Source organism: Capsicum annuum, chromosome 1, assembly GCF_002878395.1.
Source record: "Capsicum annuum cultivar UCD-10X-F1 chromosome 1, UCD10Xv1.1, whole genome shotgun sequence".
Taxonomy (NCBI): domain Eukaryota; kingdom Viridiplantae; phylum Streptophyta; class Magnoliopsida; order Solanales; family Solanaceae; genus Capsicum; species Capsicum annuum.
The window spans coordinates 108,879,333-108,890,836 of NC_061111.1; positions in this window are offsets into that span (position 1 = coordinate 108,879,333).

Consider the following 11,504-nt stretch of genomic DNA (forward strand, 5'->3'; position numbering starts at 1 on the left):
GAGCCCATCAGTTATTCGCCAAATTCAATAAGTGTGAATTTGGTGTAAGGTCAGTAGCTTTTCTTGGTTATATAGTTTCCAAAGATGGCATTAGAGTTAATCTTCAAAAGAGTAAAGTAGTGAGAAACTGGTCCAAACCCATCTCTCCATTAGATATCAGGAGTTTCTTAGGTTTAGCTGGCTATTATCATTGGTTTATTGAAGAATTTTTGTCTATTGCATCCCCCATGTCTAGATTGACTTAAAAGAAAATCAAGTTTCAGTGGTTAAATTCTTATGAGAAGAGTTTTTAGGAGTTGAAGACTCGACTCACTACATCTCTAGTTTTGACTTTACAGATGATTCAGATGGGTATGTTGTGTATTATGATGCTTTTAGAGTTGGTTTGGGTTGTGTCCTAACGTAGAGAGGTAATTTCATAGCTTATGTCCCTAGATAGCTTAAGCCCCATAAGAAGAATTACCCTACCCACGATATTGAGTTAGCAGTTATAGTGTTTGGCTTAAAGATTTGGAGGCATTACTTATATGGGGTGCATGTTGATGTGTTCAAAGATCATAAAAGCTTACAATATGTATTCTCTCATAAATATTTAAATTTGCGCCAGGGAAGGTGGTTAGAACAGTATGGTCACTTTAAATTCCTAGTAATGTCATTTAGTCTTACCAGTGCCCCAGTAGCCTTTATTAACTTAATGAACAGAGTGTTCAAGTAGTACTCGAACATATTCATCATAGTCTTCATTGATGACATTCTTGTCTACTCCCTCAGTGAACATGATCATACAGACCATCTCAGAATGGTGTTGTAGACCCTCAGAGCCCATCAGTTATTCGCCAAATTCAATAAGTGTGAATTTGGTGTAAGGTCAGTAGCTTTTCTTGGTTATATAGTTTCCAAAGATGGCATTAGAGTTAATCTTCAAAAGAGTAAAGTAGTGAGAAACTGGTCCAAACCCATCTCTCCATTAGATATCAGGAGTTTCTTAGGTTTAGCTGGCTATTATCATTGGTTTATTGAAGAATTTTTGTCTATTGCATCCCCCATGTCTAGATTGACTTAAAAGAAAATCAAGTTTCAGTGGTTAAATTCTTATGAGAAGAGTTTTTAGGAGTTGAAGACTCGACTCACTACATCTCTAGTTTTGACTTTACAGATGATTCAGATGGGTATGTTGTGTATTATGATGCTTTTAGAGTTGGTTTGGGTTGTGTCCTAACGTAGAGAGGTAATTTCATAGCTTATGTCCCTAGATAGCTTAAGCCCCATAAGAAGAATTACCCTACCCACGATATTGAGTTAGCAGTTATAGTGTTTGGCTTAAAGATTTGGAGGCATTACTTATATGGGGTGCATGTTGATGTGTTCAAAGATCATAAAAGCTTACAATATGTATTCTCTCATAAATATTTAAATTTGCGCCAGGGAAGGTGGTTAGAATTACTGAAAGATTATGATATAAGTGTTTTGTACCATCCAGGCAAGGCAAATGTAGTGGCAGATGCTCTCAGTAGGTTATCTATGGGTAGTGTTGCTAATTTTAAGAATAGTAAAAAGAAGTTAGCTCAGGAAGTTTATCAGCTTTCCTGACTAGGTGTCTGTTTAGTCGATTCAGCAGAGGGTAGTGTGTGGATGCAGAATAGTTCAGAATCATCTCTAGTTTCTGAGGTGAAGAAAAAGCAAGATAAAGATCCCAGTCTAGTTAGGTTAAAAGAGTCAGTTAGAGATCAGAAAGTAGAGGTTTTCTCCTAAGAGAGATATGGTGTGTTGCGTTACCAGGGTCGGCTATGTGTACCAGGTGTAGATGACTTGAGGCAAAGAATTCTTGCAAAAGTGCATGGTTCACGTTACTCTATTTATCCAGGGGCCACTCAGATGTACCGCAATTTGTGGGAGATCTATTGGTAGAGTAGGATAAAGAGGGATATTGCAAAGTTTATAGCTAGGTTCTTTACGTGTCAGTAGGTTAAGATTGAGCACTAAAATCCTAGTGGGTCCATGCAGGAATTCAGTATTCCCACATGGAAGTGGGAAGAAGTAAACGTGGACTTTATGATGGGTTTTCCTCGTACTCGTTATCATCATGATTCTATTTGGATCATTGTGAATAGGATAACCAAATTAACTTATTTCTTACTAGTTCACACCTCTTATTCAGCCGAGGACTATGCCAAGCTATATATTAGAGAGTTAGTCAGATTGTATGGAGTTTCATTTTCCATCATTTCAAATAGAGGTATACAGTTCACCTCTCACTTTTGGAAATCCTTCTAGAAGGGTCTTGGTACCCAAGTTCACCTCAGTACAGCCTTTCATCCTCATACAGATGGTCAAGAAGAAAAGACCATTCAGACTTTAGAAGATATGTTAAGAGCATGTGTCATTGACTTTAAGGGTAGTTGGGATGACCACTTGTCTTTGATTGAGTTTGCGTATAACAACAGCTATCATTCCAGCTTTTAGATGGCTCCATTTTAGGCTCTCTATGGGAGGAGATGTAGATCTCCTATTGGTTGGTTTAAAGTAGGTGAGGCCGTAGTGGTAGGGCCTGACTTGGTATTTGATACCTTAGAAAAAGTTCAGTTGGTCAGGGAAAGGCTTAATACAACTCAGAGCCGACAGAAATCATATGCAAATGTACAAAAAAGAGATCACAAGTTTAAGATTAGTGATTAGGTGTATTTGAAAATCTCTCCTATGAAGGGAGCGAAGAAGTTTGGCAAGAAGGGGAAGCTCAGTCCTCGATATATCGGTACTTACAGAATTCTCAGTCATTTCAGAAAGGTAGCTTACGAGTTTGAGTTGCCTTCTGATCTAGCTTTAGTGCACCCGATGTTCCACGTCTCCTTGCTAAAGAAATGCATTAGTTACCAGCAGTCGTAGTCCCCTTAGAGGTTGTAGATATTAAGAAAGGTCTCTCTTATGAAGAAGTTCCAGTTCAAATCCTTGATCGTCAGATCCGCAGACTAAGGAACAAAGAAGTTCCCTTGGTTAAAGTTCTTTGGTGGAATCAGTCCATTAATGGAGCTACTTGGGAAGCAGAAGCAGACATACGAACTAAGTACCCTCACCTCTTCTTCACAAACTCAGACTCTGTTTGAGGTAATAACCTTCTTTAGATTTACTCAATTCCATGTTCAGTTACAGTTACAAACTTTGTCTTCATTACCGTTGCATATCATCTTCATGACGGTCATTCATTTACGAATCAGTCCAGTCATGTACTTATGCATCAGATATGCATGTTAAGTAAGAAAAACTTGGCTTATCAGTAGTTTCAGTCATGAAATCATGCTTCAGTTGTGTATGTTTAGTATATAGACTCAGTCTAGCAGTGTCCTCAGCTTAGTCAGTCTCATTCGAGGATGAATGTTCTCAGGGGGAGATATTGTAAGACCCCGCAAAATCCTTTCTTAACTCAGCCCTTTAGAACATGAAAAGAGGTCACAGACTTAGAAATTTCAGCTAAGTTTTTACACTTAGAATTATTTTGGCCTTCATAATTTGGTGATCTTATTTTATGATCCTTATGACCTTAAAATATCTAGCCTTGGATTAAGTCATGATCAGGTGTGTCAATAGGTCACTTTGGGTGAGTGTTGAATTTTTTGGACCTCGTTTGAAGCTTGTTTGGGTGCCCAAAATAGTGGGTCGATGCAATCTCAGTGTGTCGCATCGCCTATTGCATCGACGGATATTTTTTTCCATCATTTCGTGCAAATTCTAGTGAGCCAATGCGAACTCACCGCGATGCGGCGTTTATCGCGTTGACACTATCGACGCGATATGGCGATCTGCGGTCATTAGGCACGTTTTTAGTCAGTAAAACTCCGCGTCCAAAGGGGTATTTGAGTTATTTTCCCACCCTTAATCAGCCCCAAAAACACGGGATTAACCTACTCTAAAGGCTAAATCACCCATTCTCTCTTAAATTTTCTCAAGAACAAACCCTAGGGCATCCAAATTCAAATTCAAGCTTCAAGAACACACCATCAATCTTCATGAATTTGATTACCAAGGTATGTTAGGTGTTCATCCTTGGGTTTTTCTTCACCCATTGAGTCCAAGAATCCTATTTAAATATACAAGTTTATAGATTTATGATTTCTATGCTTGAAATTAATTGTATTCATATTTATGTTATTAATTGGGTTTCAATCCATGATTAAATTTCAAGTTTTATGAAATTAAATAGCATGTGTGATGAATATGTGATTATCATGATAAAACCTTGAATTTATAATTGATTATTGCATCCATGATGTTCATATGTTGACTATTAATATGTGAAATAATCATGCTCCCCAAGTGTTTGATAAATTCCTATGTGAATTAGATAGTGAAACCATGACATGTCATTATGTGATCTTATTCATGTACTAGTTCATGTATATCAAGTGTTTGATAAAATGTCCAAATGAGTGTGTTGTTAACAAGCAAGTATTGTTATGCTTTTATGATCATGCTATGCTTTATTTTCAATGTTATCGAGTCCTAGGGTATTCAATACCCGAAAATCTAATTGTTTACCTAGAGCTACAGTAGTTACAAAATAGTCTCAGTGATGTCACGTACAGTAGTACTCAGTTAGTTACAGAACTCAATGTATTCAGCCAGTTAACAGAGCTAAGTAAACTCAGTTTTGTTCAGTTAGATACCACAAACAGTAACAGTTCAGTCAAGCCTAGTACAATCTAGTGATCAGTTAAGTGTCTATTCAGTTGCGAGTAGAATTCAGCACCGAGTGAACCCTAGGATATGGGCTCACCTACTAGTAAAGGGTGAGATCCTTAAAAACAATCCTTGTGTTCCATAACTACGTAGATAGTGTAGGTTGATATTTTAACCTACCAGTTAAGGGTTGATAAGGTGTTCTACATACTAGTTGAGGGTACCACCGTTCTCATTTAGGGCACATGCCAGATGAGGGCGACTCTTTAGTTGTCTTTACCCGTGGTACGGTACTAATACCCTTGCAACTGAGGTTATAGGTTAGATCCCAGTTATCTTATTTGGGGCATGTCGGTTAGATGACTACCTCACACAATTACAGTTGCAATTTCAGACTTAGTATAAAATCTCAAATCAATTTTCAGAATCAAGACTGTCAGACACAATCACCCAGCTCAGTATAGAACTCAGTTTAGTTCTACAGAATTAGGACTATCAGAAACAGTCACTCAGTTATTAGTAAATCAGTTATCAGTAATCCAGTATCAGTGATCTCAGTTACAGTAAAGTAGATTTACATGCAATATTTCATAATCAGTATTTACAGTAGTTTCGGATATATATTTACTTTTATTCAGCTATACTCATGTTACTCAGCTAGTTATTTTTCATTCATATGATCCCATGCATATCATCCTACCTCACTTAGCATACCAGTACATTCAAAGTACTAACACATACCTTTTCTTTTTCACTATGATATCTTTTATCATAGGTTCAGATGCATGGACCGTACTTAGCAGCCCAGAATATCATCAACAAATTTAGTGGTGAGTCCTCATAGTTGAGGACAGAGTTATCATTTTAGTAATTTAGCATGTTCAATAGTCGGAGTTAGTCGGGGACTTGTCACATCAACTCCATGTTCAGATAGTTAGAGGCTTTCATGCTAGATTATTTCAGACAGATATTTAATTTTTTAGAATTTATTTATTAGTATTCAGTATTTGTTTTCTGTTATGAACCTTACGGCAACTTTAGCCTAACTTTCATATTTATTTCAATATTATTATTCAATGCTCATTGCAGGAATCAATCATAGGTTAGCTTATGATCTTTTAGGGTCATAAGCACCGTGCGATGTGCAGACTCAAGGCATTACAGCTGCCTTTATGGATCTTATGAACTGGGTGCTTAGAGATTTTTTAGATTTACTTGTAATAGTATTTATTGATGATATCGTGGTGTTTTCTAAGAATGAGAAGGATCATGCCTATCACCTCCAAATCATGTTGCAAACTCTTAAGGATCAATGATTGTATGCTATATTTTCTAAGTGTGAGTTTTGGTTGAATGTTGTGAGTTTTTTGGGGAATGTCATTTCTAGTAAAGAGATTAATATAGATCAACAGAAGGTTAAGGCAGTTAAGAGGTGGCCTAGACTCACGACTCCAATTAACATTCAAAGCTTTTTGGGCGTGACTAGGTATTATAGGAGGTTTGTGAAAAGTTTCTCTTCTATTGCTGCCCCTTTGACAAGATTGACTAAAAAAAAGTGAAGTTCTTATGGTTCAATGCTTGTAAGGATAGTTTTTAGAAGTTGAATAAGTTGACCTCTGCTCCACTTTTAACCTTGCTCGAGGGTACTGTGGGTTTTGTTGTATATTGTAATGTGTCCCATGTAGGACTAAGTTGTGTGTTGATGTAGCATGGTAAGGTTGTGTACTATGCTTCTAGACAGCTTAAGGTTGATGAAAGAAATTATCTGACTCAAGACTTAGAGTTGGCGGTTGTGGTTTTTTCTTTAAAAATTTGGTGCCATTACTTGTATGGAGTGCATATAGACATCTATTCAGACCATAAGAGCTTACAGTATGTGTTCACTCAGAAGGAGTTAAATCTCAGGCAGAGATGGTGGCTTGTGTTGCTCAAGGATTATGACATGACTCTTCACTAATATCTAAGTAAAGCTAATGTTGTCGTTGATGCTCTTAGCAGGTTGTCCATGGGACGCTTGTCTTATGTGGATGAAGAGAAGCAAAGATTAGTGAAAGATATTCCCCAGTTGGATAACTTGGGAGTTCATTTTATGGACTCTGAGGATGGAGGAATATTTGTTCAGAAAGTGGTTAAATCATCTCTTAATGCTAAGGTAAAGAAGAAGCAGGCCTTGGATCCTATTCTTATATAGATTAAGGATGATATAGGCCAGCAAAAAGTCATGGCTTTTAAGATTTGGGTATATGGTATTTTCAGATATCGAGGTAGGTTGTATGTTCCTAATATTAATGGGCTGCAATAAATTATTTTGACTGAGGCTTATGAGTCTAGGTATACAGTTCATCCGAGTACGAAAAAGATGTACCTTGACTTGAAGGATATTGGTGAAGCAATATGAAGAAGGATATGGCGAATTTTGTGTCCAAGTGTATGGTTTGTCAGTAGGTGAAGGTTGAACACTTAAGGCTTGGTGGGATGTCTCAAAAGATAAATTTACCTATGTGGAAGTGGGAGATGATCAATATGGATATCATTATGGGTGTTCCGTGGTCTCGCATCAGTATGATTTGTTTTGGGTCATCATGGATAGGATGACTAAGTTTGTTTACTTTTTGCCTATGAAGAGTAACTACTATGGGTTGGATTATGCTAAGTTGTTCATTCAGGGGATTGTCAAGTTTCATGGAGCGTGTCTATTATTTCAGATTGAGGTACGCAATTCTCTTCTCAATTTTGGCATTTATTTAAAAAAGGTTTGGGGATTAAGGTGAACCTTAGCATCGCTTTCCATCCTCAAATGGAAGGAAAAACAGCATAAACTATTCAGACATTTAAAGATATGTTAAGGTCCTGTGTGATTGATTTTGGAGGTAGTTGGGTGGATCACTTACCTCTTATTGTGTTTACATACAGTATTAGTTATTATTCAAGTATTCAGATAGCTCACTTTGAGGCTTTTTATGGTAGGAGATTTAGGTCTTATATTAGGTTGTTTGAGGTTGATGAGATTAGGTTATTTGGTGCTGATTTGATTCACCAAGCCATGGAAAAGATGAAGGTGATTAGAGAAAGACTTAAGACTACCCAGAGTCGCCAAAAGTCTTATGTGGATGTGAGGCGAAGGGAGTTAGAGTTTGAAGTAAGTGATTGGGTGTTCTTTAAAGTATCTCCTATGAAAGGAGTAATGAGGTTCGAGAAGAAATAGAAGCTCAATCATTGTTATGTTGGTTCATATCAGATTTTAAGGAGAGTTGGAAATGTTGCTTAAGAATTGGATTTGCTTCCAAGTTTGGGTTCCATTCATCTGGTTTTCCATGTGTCGATGTTGAAAAAGTATGTGGCTAATCCTTTTTTATTGTCCTTGTAAATAATGTCGGTATTTTAGATTTCTTATCTTATGAGGAAGTCCCGATCGAGTTCTTGCGTAGGCAAGTTTATAGGTAAAAGACTAAAGATTTAGTTTTGGTGAAAGTACTTTGGAGGAATCAAAAAGTGGAAGAAGCTACTTGGGAAGGTGAAGAGGACATAAAGTCTAAATATCCACTCATATTCCTTGCGTTGGATGAAATGCTTGAGGTACGATTTCCATTCTCTTTCTTATGGACTTTCAAATTTGTCGTTTGGATATGTGTTCATTCTTTCTTGTTATCATGCTAATGAATGCCTTGACTTCTCATTGAGGGACAAATGATCCTGGGGAGGGAAGGTAATATAATACCCTAGGTTTTTAGCCTCTAAAATTTCTTAATGGTCCTTAATTTCTGGAGTATGACCCAGGTGACGTGTCATAGTCACTCTATATAAGTCGTATAGTGCAACTCATAGTCTAACTAGTAAGGTTGTCCAGTGTTTTTATTGGAGTCACGACTTGTCCCTCGTGAGTTGTAAGATCCAATTTTGAGTCGTAGGGTGTGACTCGTGACCATTCCAGTAAGGTGGCCCTGAGTTTCTGCCTAGGCTACGAGTCGTGGTGATGACTCATGACCAGTAACCACGACTTGTTACCTGACCTATAGCGACTAGGCATTATATTTCCTATTTGTTTTCCTTAAAGACATTGTGGTCTTTTACCCTTATCCCACTATTTCCCACAACTTAAAACCTCTCTTTTGATCCTTTTAACACAAAATCATCAAGTCATAAACTACTCTCTCCTCTCAAGCTTCAAAGTCAAGAAAAGTTAGGGTTTCAAGGGCTTAATTATCTAGGATTCTATTGGTGGTCTTTTTTTCAAAAATTCTTTGTCTTCAGGCATGTATCTCTTTCCTAAATCATTTTTACATAAAGCATATGTTTAATTGTTATACATGTGATTTTAATTATTGTACTTTGAAAGAGGGTTGAGGGATTTGGAATGATTATCATATGAATAGATTTCCCTAGGGTTTTGAATTGGTTATTCATGTTTTATCTTGTAGTTTTGAATTAAATAAATGCATGGTTCGGGGAATTAGAATAGGCAACATGGGTTTCCCCAATATTTATGGTTTGATATTTTGGAATTGGCTTTACCCTCTATCCAACTTAGCTAATTGGTTTCGAAACATTGATATATGCATAATTGAACTCATTTTTTGAACCTCACATTGTATAAAAGGTTAATGGAACTTAAAATGGTTTTTGGAAGGACTTGGTGGCCATGGATTAGTTTTAAATTGGAAACTTTGGAGTCAATTTGGCTAATTAGATTTGGAATGGCATAATGGAATTGGCTTGAAGCTTAATATTATTTGGTAATGACGTTACCAACGGTAAATACCTAATTAAAAGACTCCTAGGTTGATGGATGAGAATGTATAAATGGTTTTAACTATGGCTTAAAGGGGGTTTGTAGCTCGTCGTGGAAGGTGGAGATCCTGGGAGAAACGCTACTGGAAACCATATTTATCGGCGTAAGAGTCATCATGACTATGTGCATAGATCATACTTTATATATATTTTGGAATGGCTGGGGTCGTGGATCCCATAGCCCTTCCTCAGATTTTCCTTGTTTGTGCAGTTAACACGTATTGGGACCCTTTCAGTAGGGGAAGCTGAACCCATATTGCTCATGGGTGCCCTTAGGACGGTTGAGCTATACAGTCTAGGTTAATGATTTTAAATCTCATGTGTAAACCTTGTTCCCTACCCCGACATCTTATATATGTATATTTATGAATGTGTACATATGGTTTTTGGATGGTTTTGGACTTTTTTAATTATGGAATTATTTTATCTTTTTTCTGAGTTACATGCTAGTGCTAATCCCATTTAGACGCGGTAATTTTACTAGATAATAAATACTTATTAGGTATAGTTATAGTTATTAGGTAATAAGTATTTATTTTTATATAATGTATTTTGTGAATATTATTGATTGGATTAATTTTCATTTTTATCTTCTTGACTTAAGATATTTATTAATTCATATTCTAAATTAGATATTATCGTAATTAAATGACTGAAGAAGATATAAGAATATACCTAATAACTATAATTATACCTAATAAGTATTTATTATCTAGTAAAGTTACCGCACCTAAATCCGCACCCCCCTACAATTGGTATTAGAGCCTATGTTGTTTAAAGTTACAGAAGTAGTATATATTTGGATTTATTTGATATAAAGATAAATAACATACAAAAATTACCAAAATATAAAGAATTAAAGCAAATAATATCTGAAAAACGTAAAGAATTAAAAATAAGGATAGAAAAACTACAATATAACATAATTGCCAGAGTTAGTATAGAATATACATACCAACATGATCTATTAACAATTAAATAAAAAATGAACAAAGAAGAATTTATAATAGATGAAAAAATATATGAAAACCATGAAGGATTAAAAATAAAAATAGTATTTTCTAATCTAGGAAGAAGGTATAAGAAAATAGGTGAACATTTATATTTAATGTTAGAAAAAGAATAATTAAAATTAGAAGATAAATTGACAGTTATGGTAAGAATAGAAAAAGAAAATGAAGAAATAGATAGAAAAAAGGAAATTGAAAAAATAAAACAACAAACTACAGAAGAAATACGAAAAATAGAAGAAACTAAAAATAGTAGGATTGCTGAATTAGAAAAAGAACTACAAATGCTAAAAGATTTGTATGAAAAAAGACAGAAATAAAAAGAACAAAAAGATAAAGAACAAAAATTATTAAACGAGATAAATCAATTTTAAGAAAAATTAGAAATAAATACAATAAATGTTGAAGAAACAGATAATTATGATTCAGAAGATAGTGAAACATATACAGAAATCTTAACAAATACAAAAAATTTAGAAATCAATGAAAAACAAGAAGTAATTAATGAAAAAAAACTTAGAAAATAGAAACATAGAAATAAATACTCTTAATAAAAAAAAAGATGAAAATATAATACCTAGAACATCAGAAATAAGAAAACCTACATATTATAAGAATAAGTTTAAAAGATATAATCTAAAGGATGAATATGGCAAATGGATACCAAAACAAATAGTTAATAAAAATTATAACTTTTTAGACTTAGATTGTGTAATAGATACAGAAAAAATAATACAATTATGGGTAGGATATATGACAAAATAATTATTAGATAATAATATAAATGTAATAGATGCACCAGAATATATAGAAAAAACACTAATAGGAACAGTGAAATTATGGTTTTCAAATCTAACTGAAAATGGTAAAAGAGTATTAAGAACTGACAAACCTATAGAAGAAACATCATCAACAACTACAACTAAATTAACACCTATAGAATTATTAAAAAAATATGAAATAGCTATAAAAGACGAATTTAGCAGCATGACAACAACAGAAGAAGAACAAAATGAAGAGAAAGATACAAATAGG